Source organism: Chelonoidis abingdonii, chromosome 1 (assembly GCF_003597395.2).
Source record: "Chelonoidis abingdonii isolate Lonesome George chromosome 1, CheloAbing_2.0, whole genome shotgun sequence".
Lineage (NCBI taxonomy): Eukaryota > Metazoa > Chordata > Testudines > Testudinidae > Chelonoidis > Chelonoidis abingdonii.
This window is the reverse complement of record NC_133769.1, coordinates 266343929-266362746: the sequence shown is the minus strand read 5'-3', so window position 1 is coordinate 266362746 and position 18818 is coordinate 266343929. Positions and strand designations below refer to the sequence as shown.

Genomic DNA, 18818 nt, shown 5'->3' with positions numbered 1-18818 from the left:
AAGCTTCTTAAACATTTTAAAAAACATATTTACTTTACATACAACAATAGTTTAGTTATATATTATAGATGTAGAGAAACAGACCTTCTCAAAACGTTAAAATGTATGACTGGTAAGCAAAACCTTAAGTTAGACTAAATGAATGAAGACTTGGCACACCACTGCTGAAAGGTTGCCAACCCCTGTTCTACAGGAAGCCCTAAATTTCAAGAGAATTTGTTGCTAGCGCTTCCTTCTAGAAGAGAGGATTCTCTCTCTGGCTTGTACCCCTTCCCTGCCAAGCTGTACAAGAGAAAATGAATCAAAAATGTTTTGTTCGAACTAAATTTCTGTGTGACAGATAGGGCAATTTCCTGAAATACTTTTGAAAGACCTTCTTGTATTAAGTTTATGTATTATCGTGGTCTTGTCTTGTACATAACCTCTCTAGAGGGGAGATGTGACAGATGTCAGACCTGAGAATTCAGAAGACTATATTGAACATGTACCAGAGAAGCACGAACTTTTGGGACAATAAGTATGTGGTTTTCCTGGGGAATCCCTAAGGAGAAGTTAATCCAAATTCCCCAACCCCAGTTGTGCAAAAACCCAGCTTTTTAAAGTTGCTCCCTGAGGAGAGGGCAATTGTTAGCTGATTACCTATTACAGCAGGCCAAGATCAAAGGCCTGAGCTGCAAAAAAAAAAAAAATGGCTGATCTTCCCACTCTTTGTTCTATATCTAAGGCAGATTAACATGTAACCATGGGGGTTTTAAGGACTGACACCTACCAGAGCCCTAGGTTGGAGGTGGGGGTGACCTCCAGTAAGCTATTTTTAGTACATGTGTAGATTTTTTTATTTTAATATGTTTTGTCTGTAATAATTCTACCTTAAGAATAAATGTGCTTGCTTGGGAGGAGCTATGAGGTAACTTACAACTGCAGACAATACACTGATCATAGGTCTCTGGGGTTTCCAAAATAGTAGCCTCTCAAGTTCAGACCCACCTGTGCTGCTCCTTTATGCCAACATTGCTATCTCCTGGGGTAGGGTGTAGTAGGACTGTGAGGCCTCCTGTAGCCTTAAAATCTCTGGTCAGAAGAGAGTAAGATACAGATCTCCACTCAAGAGAGGTGACAGTTGGGAGCCGGAAGCAAAGTGTGCATGGACCACATGGGGGAACACAGGTGCAGTTGCCCTTAAACTGTGGCTGACTGTATTCCATGGTATTGTAAGCAAACTTATTTTAAACGTAGTGGAAGTGATTTTTTTCAGATGATGGATCACATTCTGTCCCCTATGCCAGCCACTATATGCTGTTCCAGGATTCAGAATTTATCTGAAATTGGATGAAAGAGTATAGGTGCAGTGTAGGATAGCTGTAAACAGTTAACCTCGGCCCTCACCCCCAATTTATGGGATGCTCTTATTAATGCTAGGGGTAGTTTTGGACCCCACAGCAGCTCAGAATCTCAAGGGCATAAAGTTGGTGTCCTGCCACCTCGCCTCTTTCCCTACATTCCCCCAGCGGTATAAGTACGTGAAGGTGCAGAATAGAATCTCAACCTACATGTTCTAATGGGAAAACAAACCCCAAAAAGTCAGAAGTTCAGAAAGCATCTGAAATCTAAGTGATGAATCCTCCCTCCCATTATGACCCTGGCCACTGCTGCAGACAGTTAGCCAGGTGGAGGTTACTCCTCCCAGCAAAGTCACTATGTAGCACAATTTGGAAGGCTATCAGTGCAAAATTTCACCAACAGAAACTATCTAACATAAGAAAACATTATGACAATATATCTATATCTCCTAGATGTGGTCTTCTGTCCCATCTAGTGGCAGAGAGAGAGAAAGAATGAGAGAGAGCGAGAGATAGAGACCGCCTGATGACATCCGGGGTCTGTCGGTGTTACAAGTGGGATTTCAGGATTTCAACTGGGAAGTCTCTGAAACTCGGGATGCGCTTTCTCAGCTAGGGGAAGTATGTAACCCACGCACCTCCTGGCTCTGGTGTTCTGTCCCATCTGGTGGCATTGAGACCATTTAGAGAGAGAAATAGTTGAATGTGCACATTAGTAAGACCAAAGGAGCTGTGCAGGAAGAAAAATAAACAGTATCAAGAAATAACTCAATCTTTCTTTGTTTCTTTTCTTTTTTTTCCTTTTCTCCGTTAGTGTGAATAAAAGAGAGAACATAAATTCTAAGCTCTTTATTTCTAGAAGTAACTAATTATATCATAACTTGTCTTCTTAGCAAAATAAGTTCTGAGATCACGCTTCCTCAACGGCGTAATGAACAGGGGTCAGTTCATGTCACCATTGTTGTTCGATGTCTATATATGGAAAGCTGGTAACATAAGAAGCTGTTCTGTAACTATTTATTCAAACATAAATTGAATTCCTGTTGCCCTTACCATGTGGGTCAGCTCTTTGAAATCATTCTGACAATTCCAGTTAATACATGGATAGACTTTAGATGGTGTCTCCTCACTGGAGTTGGTCAAATTATTTGTTGCTTGTTATATTCATTACAAATGTAGATCCCCTTTTTGGTTAGTTGGTTATTTTCAAACAGGTTTCCTTGCTGAATACTCTAGACATATCTTTTCCAGACTGTAGGGTATTTGTGACCTGTTTTCTTTATCTAATTGCTATTTGTTATTTTTGCCAGGTGCTTGGTCATCTGAGTCACATGGTATTGTTTCTGCTCCCTGACTGCTGACAAACATTCGAATCCGGAGGATCATGAATAACAATTAATAAGTAGCCAACTTCCCATATGATGTTTTCAGATGAGCAATTATTCATGCTAAAATTGGCAAATATTTTCTCAAATAACCATTAGCTGTCCAATTATACTCATAAACAAGTAATTAGATGATAATGGCAAATTAACCTTGTGGGTTGGATTCACAAATCAGGTTATACACTTTCAACCAGTTCTGGTCCCTACTTTCAAACTACCTATAGTTGTCCAAGAGATGGAGCAAGGGACAAAAGCTACTGAAGGGGGGAAGGGATAGCTCAGTCGTTTGAGCATTGGCCTGCTAAACTCAGGCTTGTGAGCTTAATCCTTGAAAGGGCCATTTGGGACAAAAATCTGTCTGGGAACTGGTCCTGCTTTGAGCAGGGGGTTGGACTAGATGACCCTGGTATTCTATAATCAGAGAAGAAACTGTCCATGAAAAGGAGATCTATGCAGATAGATCAACTACTGTATAGTAATCAGAGTTGCATCAATAATTAAATAATATTACAGTGCTTAAGTTAGATCTTCTGGTACAGTTAACATACACTATTGGAGGAACTTGTCCATGACTCCAAACAATACAGGATATCATTTTGTAGAGAAGAAGAATTTGTGCCAAATACATACAGAGAGTTCTATTTTCTTTACTTCTTATATATGGTTTCCTTTTCATGACAATTTTTCTGCTCTCTTTCCTATTATTTCCTTGTTGCTGCTACATGTTTTCTAGCTAGGAAAATAGAATTAATTTGCTTTTACCTGAAAGGCCCTGATAATTTCTGATGTTCATTTCCCCCCTTGATTCCACAATATACTGGCACTGCAGCAGCCTATAACTGAAATTAAGCAAACATGCTGAGAGACCTGAGTCAAAATTTGTTGGAAGGGATTCTGAAAGGAATGCCATATACAAAATTTCAAATTCACATAGAGAAACCTCAGCAATAACATGAATATATATGCAATTTTAATCACATTGTAATAACTACATTGCAAATTTAAAAAACAACAACAACTTTGATGTACTAGATAATAGACAATTACCTTATAGAATAATCAGCCTTGTTGTGCTTGGCTAAGTCTGTAAAGTGCTTCACATTTATTTTTGCACAGCAGTGTTTTACTCAGTGTACATTAAGAAAATACTGACATACTCTATTTGTTGAGGTAAGTTATTTTTGCCTGAGGTTTTTCACTGCAGTCTGCCTCAAAAGACAAGAATGTCCAGTTTTTGAAAACAAATCAACAGCATTGTTCAAAACATCCTTGTGTGTGACTAACAGGCTCTCTAGCTGTTACGCGTCTTTGTAGCCCTACCCCTTTTAAAGAATCTATAGCATAGAGCTTTACTAGTTCTCAGTGACTTCTGTTCACTTTCCACTATGCAAAGTGAATTAACCTGCAGTGCAGGACAGACTATAGATCATATGAAATCTGAACCTTGTGCCAGGGCCACCAAATGGCTCTTCATGGTTCACAGCCATTTCAAGAGGACTAATTTCAAGTAAACTTAACCTGACTCATGGTTTCTGGTGGAACTGAAACAAAAGTTGATATTTTCACATCTAAAATAAAGCCAAATCTAGTTGAAGTTCAGATGATTTGGGACGTATTTTTGAACACAATAATTCAAAGCTGAACTCCAAGAAAGCATCTGCTTTAGCTTCTGTAGAACCTTATGCAAATTAAACTCTGGCAGCTTCTCTGTAACTTACATAGTACATCTCAATGTAAGAGGGTTTGGCAAATAAGCAGGTCAGGCTTGCTTTTCATTTATTTACATAATTTATAATGCATCTATCAAAGACAGCCATGTACCATACACAGGCCACAGTACTTTAAATATCTGAAAGAAAAGCCAACCAAACACCATACATAATCTGACTATGTCAAATATCTAGCAAATGAACTAACCTAACCTGAGACAAGCCACTCCACCTCAGCTAGGAAAGTGTGCGTGCCAACCCCAATAAGTATATCAACAACTTCCTTGATCTCCTATCTATCTCTCATCTGAACTAACTTCCTTACAGCAAGGAAGCTTCAACTGACTCTTTGGGAGATAAAAAGGTTAGATTAAAGTGGGAAGAAGGTGGGGGAGGGGAATAGAAAGGTAAAGTTTCCCAACTTTGGATACCTCCTACCTCTAGATATCCCCATCCATTTTATTTTAAGTCTCTCTTCAAAATTGCAAGATCTCCAGGACAAAGATTATCTTGATATTTGGGTATTATATAGGCCCAAGCATATTTTCAGTGCTAACCCAAATAATAGCAGATGCATAATAAAACCTTTGGATCTGAAATAAATGCTTTTGCCCATCTGAGTACAGTTATCTGAAAGTATCTTGGGATTTTATTGCTACATGATCATGTGATTTTTTAATATGCCTTCTAGGAATCTACAGAAACAAAAATGCTGCGTGATTGTTTTTTATTGACTTTTTCATTATTTGTGATTTTAATGCTGTCTGGACAATCATCATAGTAACAGTGTGAAATAGAAGAGTTTAACATTGTAGATGAGTTTCTGAAACTTTCGATGTGTTTACATTGGCATTTTATGAAGATCAAATATTTGAATCCATTATTTTAGGTCTCATTTTATTTTAGACAGAAGTTAAGAAGGATTCCGTGAAAGATATCTAATACAATAACAGAAAGCAAAAGATAAAAGAGACAAGTGACTGACTTCCCCCACTGTCAGTTTATACAGGCTTTTCATTACTCAGAACAATCTACTTTATTAGAATGCACTGACAACCTTTGTTTTCAGCTAAATCTACACACTGCCTTCAAACAACACATTTACTCTTTCTCAGAGTAATAAATTCCAAAGCTTTATTGGATTGATGACACCAGAGTCCAAGATCCAAAATTATCCAAAGGGCAGGTATAGTGGAGGCAGACACAATGCAGATTTTCATTAACTGCTCTTGTCTGTGCACCTCAGCCCTCCAGTGGGGTGAAAGTGTATTTTTCTGTTCAGGCTCATTTAGGTTTGTGTCTCTTCTGAGCAAAGTCTGCCAACTCACAATTGTGCCAAACCTCAGTATAGTTCTAGGAGGTACAGTGGTCTTTAGACCTCTAAGAAATGAAGCCAACCAGCTTTGCATGTATTACATCTCTTTGATTAGAATAATTGTCGGTGGCCTCACCAAGCATTGATTTGTAGTCTCAGAGGTGTAAAGTCAGGGACTAAAAGATAATTATACCCAACTCCCGTGCGAATAGTTACATTAAACGAATGTAATGAATTAAATTACTGATGTGTTGAAGGAACATTAATATTATACAGCTATTCAGAGCAAGCTTAAAGCTAGCTCTCCACTCATGCAAAATAATATCTTAAACATTTACTCCATGGAATAACATGTCTATAAAACCAAGTGTCACTAAAAGCTAAAGCAGATTGTCAGCCAAAGTTAAATATGAAACATACCACAACATTTATTTTTAGACCAATTTTGAAAATTTAAGTTGCCCCATAAAAAAAACCTCCATAATTTCCTGATGATGCTCCTTTTTGACAGTGAAAATGCCTTACCTATCACTTCAACTCTTCTAATCCTCTAGGTGGCCTTTAGGGGGACTCCTGCCCATCTTACTGAGAGTCACTGAAGGTTTTTAAGTTTTTACTGCTACACCGCACAGCCTAAAGCTTAGTACAAAGAATATGATGACAGATTCCTTAATCGGTTTATGATGAATCAATGTGTTTTAAAATGGGACCACTAGAATACTTATTTTACCAGCATGGTGAAAGAAGTTTTTTACTTTTTTAACTTGGGGCAAGATGGTGGTCAGTCTTCTGCTGGCAGATAGGTGAATGGCTTCCATGAAGACACTTAAAAGTTCCTCCCCATATGTATAAGTGGGGACTTTGCAGGAGGAGGTGGGAATGGGCAGAGCCTTTGCAGCTACACCAGTTGTGTGTGGTATTGGGCAGACACAGATTGTCATTCATAAATCAGGGGGGTGGAACCAGGAGGAAGATTGTGACTCTGCTTCCTACTCTGCTCCTTGAGGAGCAGAATAACTCATTGCCCCATATGCAGGGTTTTTGGCAAAGCCACAATTCAGCCCATATGCACTTATTTTTACAGTATTTACTGTTCTACTTTGGTCTCCTACATTTTTATTTTTTCATTAACTTCCCCACAGTCTTTCCACAACCTACCTTTCTTTTTTACATTCGATTCTGCCCAGCTCTTGCTTCTCTCTCTCTTGTTTTTAATCCTGATGCCAGCAGTTCTACTCACTATCAGTTTCAGTTCAGAATTAATGAACGATCAGTCATCTTTAAAAACATTTCTGTATTATAACACATCATTATGTGTCCCTGCTTCACAATTTCCATTCCTGTTCACAATGGGAAGTCCTGTGTCCTCACACTTCCCAGATACAGTCTTTCTTGTATCAACTGATTCAGTCAAAAGGGAGTAGCAATAGCTGTCTGAAGAGGCTGCGGCATCTAAGGAACAAAAAAAAAAAATAAAATCTGGTGCAGTTTAGGAGGACTGGCACAAAAAGGGGAGATAACAGATGGTCTGGGTAGGAGCTTCAACTTGTAGGAAAGACGAAAAGAGAAAGAGTCAGTTGAGGAGGGGGAGCTACAAATATTTATTTTAACTTTTTCTTAAAGATTCAATTTTAACACCTTTGTAAATCATAGCTGTTTACGAGCACTAGCCATCTCCTTTATGGAAAGCAAGCTGGGTTTTTTAGAAGAGGAAAGAGCCACTGAAAAGGGAACCCAGTTGTTATACTTCCAAGCCCCTCAAAATATATTCTCAAGTGTTTACTCTTTGCTTGTAAAGTCTTGCAAAGTTAAATCTGGGCATATCGGCCAACTCATACCCGGCACAAAGCCTATTTTTAGAATAATTTTAGCTCACTATGGAAAACAGTTGAGTGCATTTTCGTAAAGTCTTCTAGTTTCCATGGCAAATGGGGCAATTATTTCTGCTGAAACTGATGGCTTTTACTTACACTTTCAAAATGCTTTTCATATTATCCATATTGTCCAGAAACAAATGCACTAGAGGTCTATTGTTCACAGCAGGTTCTCAAACTGAAAGATATAGCAGGTCAGTATGACCTTGCAGTTAGGTCCATGGAAAACAGTGCATGACGTAATGACATCAAATGACAGACATTCTTCTTAGCTTGAAACAATGGCAAAGATCTTGATTATTAATCACTAAGAAAAGGAAAACCTGAACCAGGAAAGCTGGGGATTTAACTTTGATTTTTTGAGACCCGGTCCAGTTAGGGTGACCAGATGTCCCGATTTGTAGGGACAGTCCCAATTTTTGAGTGTTTTTCTTATATAGGTGTAGAACTGATAAATGAAATTGTTTTTAATTGTTCACTTTATTAATGTAAGTTCTGTTCACCATTCACTACACTTGCCTGCATTGTAACTTCTGTTCACTGTTTGATTTTGTATTTCATATGACTTGGCATTGTGCCTCTCTCATACAACTTTGTATTAGAAAATTGGTAGAAAACTTTGTATCCAATATATTCATAAAGGCGGTCAGCTAGGAAGAAAGATAATACAGTAATAATGAATAGTAATAGAAAGTATAACATATGAAAAGAAACGTGGCCTTTTTAGAGTAGACAATAAGATACTCACCCGCCCCACTCTGAAATAATTGCGCCATTGACTGTACAATGAGGTGTGAATGACGTCGAGGGCTTGGAAGAACCTTCATCCGTCCAGACAGCTACAGCAGTTAAAGAGGGAATGGGAGGGCAGAAGGGCAAAAGACAAAATACAACTTGTCGAAGATGTGCCGCAATAAAAGAAGAGCAGACTATTTGACGTACCTCAGGGATTAGAAGCAAGCACCTTCTTTAGAAAATGCCTCTCTTTGAGCAGTCATTGGGAGCATACACCTCAGAAAAAAAAGCAGATAACCATGCTAAGACGGCAACGGACACGCAACGGACACGACGGTCAGATTTTGATAATCTCCAGTTGGATTTGGGGCATAATAAAGGAAGTAGCTGCTATAAAAGAGGTGTCTTCGCACAGAAGACCCACACCCGTCAAAGTACTAAACAGAAATAAAACCAAGAAACAGAAAAAAACGCCTACCCTATCAAGAATAATAGAAACAAGGTCTGCGTCTTGTCCCATTCCTGGAGGGCAGGTTACACGATCCGAGATCGGCAGAACCCGGCTCCACCCTCCCCCATCTAAACTCAACGGCCTGGCCAGTGGGCAGTTAAGGGGAACAATAGTTGGTAACCAACAGCCAAGAACATGAGCTGTGTTAGTGTCATGTGTGTGTGTGTGTGAATGGCATGACTGTAATATAAGCCCCTCATATGCATATGATAGAGTATTAATTAATACCTGTATTCCTAAATGAATGTGGGCGATTTTGCGGCGCTTAAGTCGCCGGCGAACAAGAAATCCATACTAAGTAATATTGAGTACAACATAGCTCCTATTCAAAGCCCACACACGACACCGACCCGCCCGTAACGCCGATTTTTCAACACTTGCTCTGCTGGTTAAGCACCACTAAGGTCCAGTGTCTTAAACACCAGGCTGCCTAAATAACAATATATTCTTATAAATAGTGAAACCATAATTATAACCTGAAATTCAAAAAATCAATACATAAGGACCTAAGAGTGCATCGGCAGTGGGACTTTCCAGTGCTGGGGGGGTGCCTTGACGCCCAGCTGTGCTCGGCAGATCCCACCCCACTCAACGCCTTCGCCAAAGGGGAATCCTGCGGACCTTCCTGTGGCACTCCCCAAACCGCTCAACCCCCGTCTCTCTTCCTGGGCGGCATTCCACGCTCACACCCCACCTCTTCCGGCCTTAGTTCTGCGCCCTCCGGTCCCTGACAGAATGCTGTAAGTAAAAGCGAAGGAAGCCAGAATCCCCAAAATAGCCTCATCGCTGCCACCAGGCACTGGTCCATATTTCCTGTCGAGGCTAAGCTGGGCGAAGCGACACCCCACTTGCTATCCAAACACGCGACAGTTCCACCCACTTCCTCGCGAAGTAGTGCTATGTCCGCCAAATGCAGATTAGAGCACTCACACTGGAATAGTGTTAAATTTTGTGGATATAAAAGCCTTGAGGCTAAATGGTGTAGACATTACTCAGACCTCCATGCCAATGAGTTTTGAGGGGCACTGAGATGACCTGATCATTTCAATGACGGCGTGTAGCAATCAGTCTGGCTATACACACTGCTTGCTGACCTGCTACTGTGGGCTTCTGTAATAGCAGCTAAACTTGTCTCGGCCTTTGGAAAGGTTAATAATGAATTAATATGGAGAGGGGAACAGAAATACCAGTTGTGGAGGTGAGAAGAAACGATAAGAAACTGTCACCAGATCATGGACCTGTGGCGTATAGCAGAATAGGGTGTTACTAGTAAGCCACCGCAAAGCTCACTATAAAGGTCCAGCATTGGATTTATCTCAAAGGCGCCGGACAAGGTATCCAACCAAGCCGAAGTTTTGCGGCAGGTGTTCAGGGCCCCAGTTGGTTATACATATGGGCCGCAAAACCTTTCCTTGGGTGAGCCTCTCCAAGACCGTCAGAGCCCTGTCTAATTCATCCCGGCGTCAGCTTTCTCCCTTTCCTGGGGTTAGCCGGATGGCGATGGTGTCCTATTCCTTTGAATACAACAGAGAGGCAATCTAGCTTCCGCCAGGACTATGGGGCATACAAACCTAGTCCAGGCTCCACAAGAGATTTCACCCCTCCCTTTGTCCCATAGCTTTTCCCGCCCTGGGACAATAGGAAAGTAAGACACAGAGCTTGGGCTTTTCCGCTCGCCGCCGCCCACTGTCACTAGATGTAACAAACTCGGGTCACAGAAATTTCCTCCTCGGCTCTTTGCCTCACTAGGAAAGAGAAACCCCCACAATAGTTTTTAAAAAGAAAAGCTATATAAAAAAGAAAGAAAATTACATATACTCAACTCTGGGCATTTAAAACTTAATACAGGGATGTGGCTTATAAGAAAATCAGGAATAGAGAACTAGTGCTGGTTTCATAAAGATAGCCTCCATTAACGCCAGTCCGCAAATCAACAATCCGCATGACAGACTATTACATAACATAGGCATATCACAGCCGTTAGTTTTTTTCTTTGTTCCTTTTGTAGTTCTCATGGCTCATAGCTTGATACGTAGAATATTTGAAAGAAGATGGAGTTAGAAGAAAAGCTTGTTTACTCACAGCCGAGGAAAACAAAAAGACCCCGAGTTTCCAGTTCCCTCCCAGACTTTAAAAAAAATCCAGGTCTCTGATTGGTCCTCTGGTCAGGTGTTTGGTTCCCCCTTTTTCCACCCTTTACAGGTAAAAGAAAATTAACCCTTACCTATCTACTTATGACAAGGTTTCTAAAAGAAATTGTTCTAAAAACATGTAGAATTGAATAGACAATGAAATCTCTGCTGTACAATTCTGTAGGTTGGTTTAAAAATTCTACAGAACATTTATCATTCTTCACTAAATTATACAGGACCTTGCCATCAGGGTCCTGTAGGAGCCACATGAGCAGATCTGTCTCATGGCTCCAAAACCCCATGCATGGGAGTGGATGGTGATATTCTGCGGTGAGAGAATCAGCATAAGTTAGTATTAACTTTGCGATGGATATCTGCAGTGATGAAGAGAGAAATAATTTTGCAAATAGCACCATCCCACAGTCTCTCTGCCCTCTTCCCTTCACACTCCCCAAAAATCCCGTGCCATGTGGAAGGCCCTTCATGAATCTGAAACAAATGGGCAGCATGCTGTGGAATGGGTTCTACTCCTTTCCTCACTCCGCAAGATATATCTTCATATCTTCCACTTGGGTTTAATTGGGCCAAAAAATCATCACCTAGCTCTCAAAGATTCCATCTCTTAAAAAATAACAAGTTTGAGTCTTCTTCCTCTGAAGTCAATGGGATCAGGATCAGACCCATATCTCTGTAAAGAAATTGAGTTTTGTAGATATACTTTTTTTTGTTTAATTTCATCAATGTTTCTGTATGGTGTATTTGATAATATAACATGTTAGAAAATGCAAAGCAACCCTTATATGCAGTAAGCAACCCTCTAACTGAACAGTAATGGTATTTAATGAGCCTTACTAGGGACAGTGCAAATTATTTGAAACGGAGTGTAATATACCTCCATTTTGGTGCATGATTCATGTAGTCATATGCCAGCCTTAATAATTACAATCAGACTCTAGGCCATTATTATAAAGAGGTTGTGGGAAATATTTTGAAATTTTATGTGTATATTAGAAATAAAGACCCAGCTCTCCCATTTCTCCTTTTCCTCCTCACACACACACACACTTTATTATCCAGCTTAGCTGCATTGTGTTGCAGTACAAAGGCCACCTTGCTATGTCTAGAATATATTATGCTTATTGTCAGATAACCTGGACCCTAGAATAAGGTAGATCCCCTGGCTGGCATGTCATTTTTTACAATATATACACATCTGTCCAGCAAAGATCCACCACAAGCAGAAAGTTGCAGCAAACATGATGATTGGGGTCAGTTTCTATAACATAAATACAAATATTCTCTAATGTTTCCATTTCACAATTCATCATTCATGATTTAAATAATCTACATCAATCACAATGAAGAAAGATAGGTGTAGGATGGAAGTATATTTTGGTCTAAAATGGCAGATAACCTTCCTAATTAATGTCAACTGAAAAGTATAATCAAGACCAGAGGCATTTTGTCTTTCAAACTCTATTTTTATTTCTCTGTCTCTCTCTCATTGTTGACAGGCAATAGAGGCAGAAAAGACATTTTAAACAAATTTGGGTTTATCTGAACTTGTGATATACAGATTTACTACTTTAATTGTTTTAGATTTTTTTTAGCTGATTTTGAGTTACACAGAATGGGCTTAATCTTACAACTATATAAAGCCCCTTTTCAGGCAAATTCCCTTTAAAGATTAGTGTGAAATTTTGCCTAAGGACTGAAATCCGTATTCCACCCTCTAGTGCAAGCCTTCATCTGATTTCATTGGGAGCACTGGACACTGAACAATGGTAAAATCTGACCTAAGCAAAGACTGTAGGAACTGACCCAAACTATGTAAAGATAAAATGGAATATTATCATTCCATCTACTGAATATCTATATGCCCCTCACACTCTCTGTAGAAGACAAATGCAATTCAGTCTCTGTGTTATTATAATAAGGCTATATTCTTGCCTCAGTCATTGTGTTGAACATTTATTGTTGTGAATGGAAGTACTCTGTAGAGATGAAGAAAAAATATTGCCTTATGAGCCAAATTCTCCTCTCAGTAGCACCAGATACAACGTCACTGAAGTCAATGGAATTACACAAGGGTAACTGGAGAAGAGAATTTAGCCCAATAGATAGACAGATAGATAGATAGACAGATAGATCTTTTCTTAAATAGGTATTGTCAAGTGTGACAGAACTATAGTTCTAAAATATCTCTCTTATGAGAAAATCTAATGTATAATGTCATTCATGAGAATGTAATAGGGCATAAACCAAAAAGGTTTTCTAGAAATTTAATTACCATACAAACTCAAAGCATTGAACAGGGAATGGTGTCCTTTCCATAGTTTTGATGTTTTTTTTTTTGTTAAACCATTATATATCAGGGATACAATTTCCTATTAACTTCTGTACAATAGCCCAAAAAGCCAATAGAAAATGTTTAACTTCACTGAAATTCTTCAGCCTTTTCTGTAAGGGACTCCAGACTGGCATCTGTTAGGAACCAAGATCACCAAACCTGTCTCTCTTCCGATTCTTTGTTCAAACTTAAAACATGAAAAAATGGCCAAAGACTGGAGCATGCACTGAGACTCATGGGTTGCTATCCCCCTGACCTCTTACTTTATGTATGTTTGAGGAGACCAATATGTTCTGTAATGTAACTAGTATACATCTAACCTTAGTCGTTTTGCAGCCAAAACTCCCACTTCATTTTTAGCTTTGCCTGAGTGTGAAACAAGTGAAAACTGCAGTACTTGGCTCCAAAAAGTTGAGGAGATTTTATTCTTCATTTTGATTAGGACTCTTGCACCATATGTTCCAAATCCTGCAAAGTACAGCACAGCTCATAAACGCAATTTATTTAATGATTCTGCATAGATAAAAGGACCAAATTAACATCAATTGAGCAATTTGCAATCATTTTAAATAGGACCTTAAAAAGTAAACTGAAAACTGACTCAGGTTACCTAAACTAACACCACTTACTAATTCGGTCACGTTACTGGGTTATACTTTATCATCTAAAAAGTCAATTAATACAGCTGTCATGCAAAAATAAAATATTGAAGTTTCACATATACTTAACTTTCAGCTTAATGATAAATTGTATTAATATTTTCCTCTCAATAAATCTAATAGAAAAAAATACTTAGTTTAAGATAATTTTATTTCTCTGTTATCAGCTAAAGCAGTCTTACTTCAGGTTTCCGCTTTCCAGTTTTACTAACAGTGGGAGGGAATTTCCTCCAACTCCTTATCAGCTTGAACCACAACCCCTGCAACGATTTCTGGTTCACTGACAAATTACACTCCCTTAATCCCCATCCAGGAAAGTTTTAATGAGTGCATGTTTTTTATTTTGTACTCAGGACTTTGAAATGATACTGCATATGACAATTTTTACATTTATCCAAAAAGTAAAGCATAAACTTGCAGCCACAGACTAAACTTCTTGCTAAAACTCAGGGGACACTTGCAGCTTAATATCTGTCAGTAGCACCTAAACTTCTTTTCCTTTCACATATCCAGTCTGGCTTTACTATTACTATTTATATGATGGCTCAAAATATTATCTCAGTAAATTATTCAGTAGTTCTCAGGGGCATTTATGTAACTTCTAAGAAGGATAGACAGGTATTCAGCTTAAGAAGCAAAATTAAAGAAACTATGTATTAAATGTACCCGAGGGAACATTACAATCTGGTAATTTTACTGAGGAGTTAAAATTGCAAGGCCAAAGGAGAAGTGGTTTGATTCTATAATAGGAGTCTATGACATGAAAGCCTTCGTTAAGCTCCACTTTGATATCCTGTCCCTATATATAGTTCTTTCTCACTGCTGTCAGAGGCAAGAAATGCTGTCAAGCATATTTTTAATGATTTGTTATTTTACACTGGTTACTTATTGCAGTTGACCTGCATGTCTGGTCATTTAATAATGTTGATTTGCAGGATTTAAATGTCTATCAAGTATCAGAGGGGTAGCCGTATTAGTCTGGATCTGTAAAAGCAGAAAAGAGTCCTGTGGCACCTTATAGACTAACAGAAGTATTGGAGCATGAGCTTTCGTCGGATGCATCCGACGAAGTGGGTATTCACCCACGAAAGCTCATGCTCCAATACGTCAGTTAGTCTATAAGGTGCCACAGGACGCTTCTGCTTTTAATGTCCATAAGTATATTTCAATTTATTGTCAGCATATCATAACTCAACAACCTTCCTTATCCAGACGCAACAATTAAAAATATTTTAATGTACCTATACTGTTAAGTAAAAGCTACTAGGAATATGTTAATATTAAATGCTATATATTTCATGAATTAACATCATTCCCTCCCTGTTGTCATAAAAAATATATGATTTGGTTTCCATGCCAAGCACAGGCGGTATTCATGTAAGTTCCAGCTTCAAATGGCACAGTTTGTCCAGCTGTGTTTGACTTCCTACAAGGCCTATAGCCTCTTCAATTCGCAGTCTACTAGATGCTTCACCATTTCTTACACAAAGATACAATATCCATCATTGTTAACTGTACCATAGTTGCATTCCTTTAAGCCTTCCAAGTGCACACTCCTACTACCATCATGAATCTACTGAATTTGTCTGCATTTGCATAGTCAGGGTGTGGCTTCATGAAATGGAGGAAGAGTAGGTAAAGCTCAGTAAAAACTATGGGAGGAATGGAGAATCCATTACTATCAATATTGTGGGCTGGGGAGGATTTGTTTTTTCTGTCCCCTCAGTTTTTGAAAATTCTTGCATTATGCCTTTGCCTGGCCAGCCAGTGACAACATCTCAGAATTGTCCATGATGACCCACTGTGGAATGATAGCGTTTTTTGTTAATAAATAGGTAGCGTCCTGGGCTTTTATGAAGTGAGCACTCCAGTGGAGTTCAAAAAGACTACTGCTCAAATGTAATGTAATTAATGCAAAACAACAAGCGTTTATGGAAAATAGTTCCTGTCACACTAACCTGATATCTTTTTTGATGAGGTTGCACATTTGGTTGACAAAGGTAATAGTGTTAATGTCATATGCTTAGACATCTGTAAAGCATTTGATTTGATACTGGATGACATTTTGATTAAAAAATTAGAATTGTATACTATTAATATGGCACACATTAAAGGCTGGTTAACAGATAGGTTTCAATATGTAGTTATAAATGGGGAATAGTCACCTAGCTGGTGTGTTTCCAGTGGGATCCTACAGGGATTTGTTCTTGGCCGTAGAATATTAACATTTTTATCTATGACCTGGAAGAAAACATATATCATCACTGATACTGTTTTCAGATGACACAAAAAATGGGGGACTGGTAAATAATTAAGAGGACAAGTCACTGATTCAGAGCCATCTGGACAGCTTGGTAAACCTGGCAAAAGCAAACAATAAGTGTTTTAATATGGCTAAATGTACATGTATACATCTAGGAATAAGGAATGTAGATCATATGTACAGGATGGGGGACTGTATCCTGGAAAGCAGTGATTCTGAAAAGAGTTTGGGGGATCATGCTGGATAATCAGCTGAACATGGGCTCCCAGTGTGATGCTGTGGCCAAAAGAGCTGATGAGATCCCAGGATGCAAAAACAGGGGAGTCTCAAGTAGGAGTTTAGAGGTTACTATACCTCTATATTTGGCACTGATATGACCATGGTTGGAATATTGTGTACTGTTCTGGTACCCAAATTTTCAGAAGCATGTTGATAAATTTGAGAGGCTTCAGAGAAGATCCATAAGAATGCTTAAAGGATTAGAAAACCTGCCTTATAGTGATAGACTCAAAGAGCTCAATAAATTCAATTTAAGAAATAAAAGGTTAAGGGCTGACGATTACAATCTAAAAGTAGCTACTTGGGGAACAAATATTTAATAATGGCTCTTCAATATAACAGAGAGAGGTATGATGCTCCCATGGCTGGAAGTTGAAACTAGAAAATTCAAACTGGAAATAAGGTGTACATTTTTAATAGTGAGAGTAATTAGCCATTGGAACAATTTACCAAGGCTCTTGGTGGATTCTCCATCACTGACAATATTTAAATCAAATGGTTTTTTTTAAAAGATGCGTTATAGGAATTATTTTGGGGAAAGTTTTATGGCCTGTGTTATACAGGAGGTCAGACTAGATGATCACAGCTATTCCTTCTGTCACTGGAATCTATGAATCTATACAATCCCTAAGTAACCTTGCACATATTTTCTATCTTAATCACATGTTGTATTTCACCTGTGCTTATCTCATCCCAAGGAAATTCTGAAGGAGGAAGAGAATTTGTTACTGATTTAAAGAACCATAACAAGTAACAGAGATAAACAGCACTGTGTGCCATAAAATCAGGAACACATGGATCCTGTCACCAATTCCAATTATTATATATACAACAAAGAACAACTGCTTCCAAAAGCAGCAGAACAACTAAATTGCATGTAAAGGTGCTAATAAAAATATTTCCAAGTCAAAAAATAAATTTTACAAATATTCCCTGCTTCCTAAAAACATTCAAAGAAAAGTTTTATGTCAGACATAACTACAGCATCCAATTCACCTGTTACCAGCTCTTCAGAAAGGAATAATACGAAGTTCTGCATTACTGGATAATACAGTTCAACACTGCCAGGTGACAGTTACTTCATAGTCAGAGACACGGTAACCTTTGACACCAGGATTTCCTGCTGGTGTCAGGATTTCCTGCTGGTCAGCACAAGCTGATGCAGTCAATTCCCTCTCTCCCCCACTCCACCTCCTTAAATAAGCTTGGTCTTTCAAGAAAGACATAAAAAAACAGATTACTGGGAGATATGTAATGAATGATTTGTAGGGCTAGAAAGGGTAGTTAGGTATTGTACCTGGAACTCCCTTGCCCATTTTAGGTAACAGAACTTGTCATCAGAGGTGGAGTGACCAATGCATATGTCCATTTTTCATGTCCTAAGAGAAATGGATACTGAAGTTATTGGGGCTTTGTTGCCCTTGTATAAAGAACAGGCAATCTACATTACTGTGGATATTTCCTAGGAGAGTTTATTCTTGTACAATAAAAGGTAACAGTTGTTTCCCTCAGCACACTGTCTGCCTAAATTGTTGGAGTTAAGAATAAGGAAAACTACTGTGTGGAAATTCATCTCAGTGTCTTTCTTTGACTTGATTATTACAGGTAGACTGAGCATGTGGTGGCCAGATTTACATGTGAATTAGATTTTGCACTTGTGAGTCCAATTCAGGGTTAGGATTCAGACTGGCTTTGACAGAACTGAAGTCTCCCAAGCTGTTCTTGTTAAATCTCCACCATTTGGGGCTGAAATCTTGGAAGAATATGCTCACAAGATTACAGACATATTTGAATTAGAACAAGGCAATCAGGTCCAGCTGGTTTTGGATCTGACCTAGAGACAGAAGTGTAGTAGTGAGAGAGCTCGGGTTAAGGTTTGAGTCCTTCTCTGTTGCTAATCATAACCTAGAAACCATCACAAGGAGTGAAGAACTTTAAAAACATTGACACACTTTGGAAGACAGCTACAGGAAAACCAAATAAGAAAAAATGTATGGGTGGCGTTGATAGAAAACAATACATAAACTTGCAATGTGATGCACTATGTAAAATGAAACTAATGATATTCCTGATGTGACAGACCCAAACCAGTGGGGTACAGGAGTCTGGTAGAGGGCAAATATACTGTTCACTGGGTGAGTAGTTTTCTGTTCCCTGAGTGACCAGAGCAGGGGCTGCGCTAGAGTAATCAGGAACTTGCTAGAACCAATTAAGGCAGACAGGCTGATTAGAACACCTGCAGCCAATCAAGGCAGGCTAATCAGGG

The 18818-nt window shown here is 38.9% G+C and overlaps 1 protein-coding gene across 1 annotated transcript in view; it reads right to left on the bottom strand.

The window, feature by feature from the left end:
• Positions 1-267: 267 nt before the first annotated feature.
• The window catches only part of EFNB2 (ephrin B2), a 504468-nt gene continuing 485917 nt past the window's right edge, over positions 268-18818 (bottom strand). The window contains exon 6 of the transcript XR_012654999.1: positions 268-282. The gene's annotated coding sequence lies outside the window, so the exon portion shown is untranslated. The remainder of the gene's footprint in view (positions 283-18818) is intronic.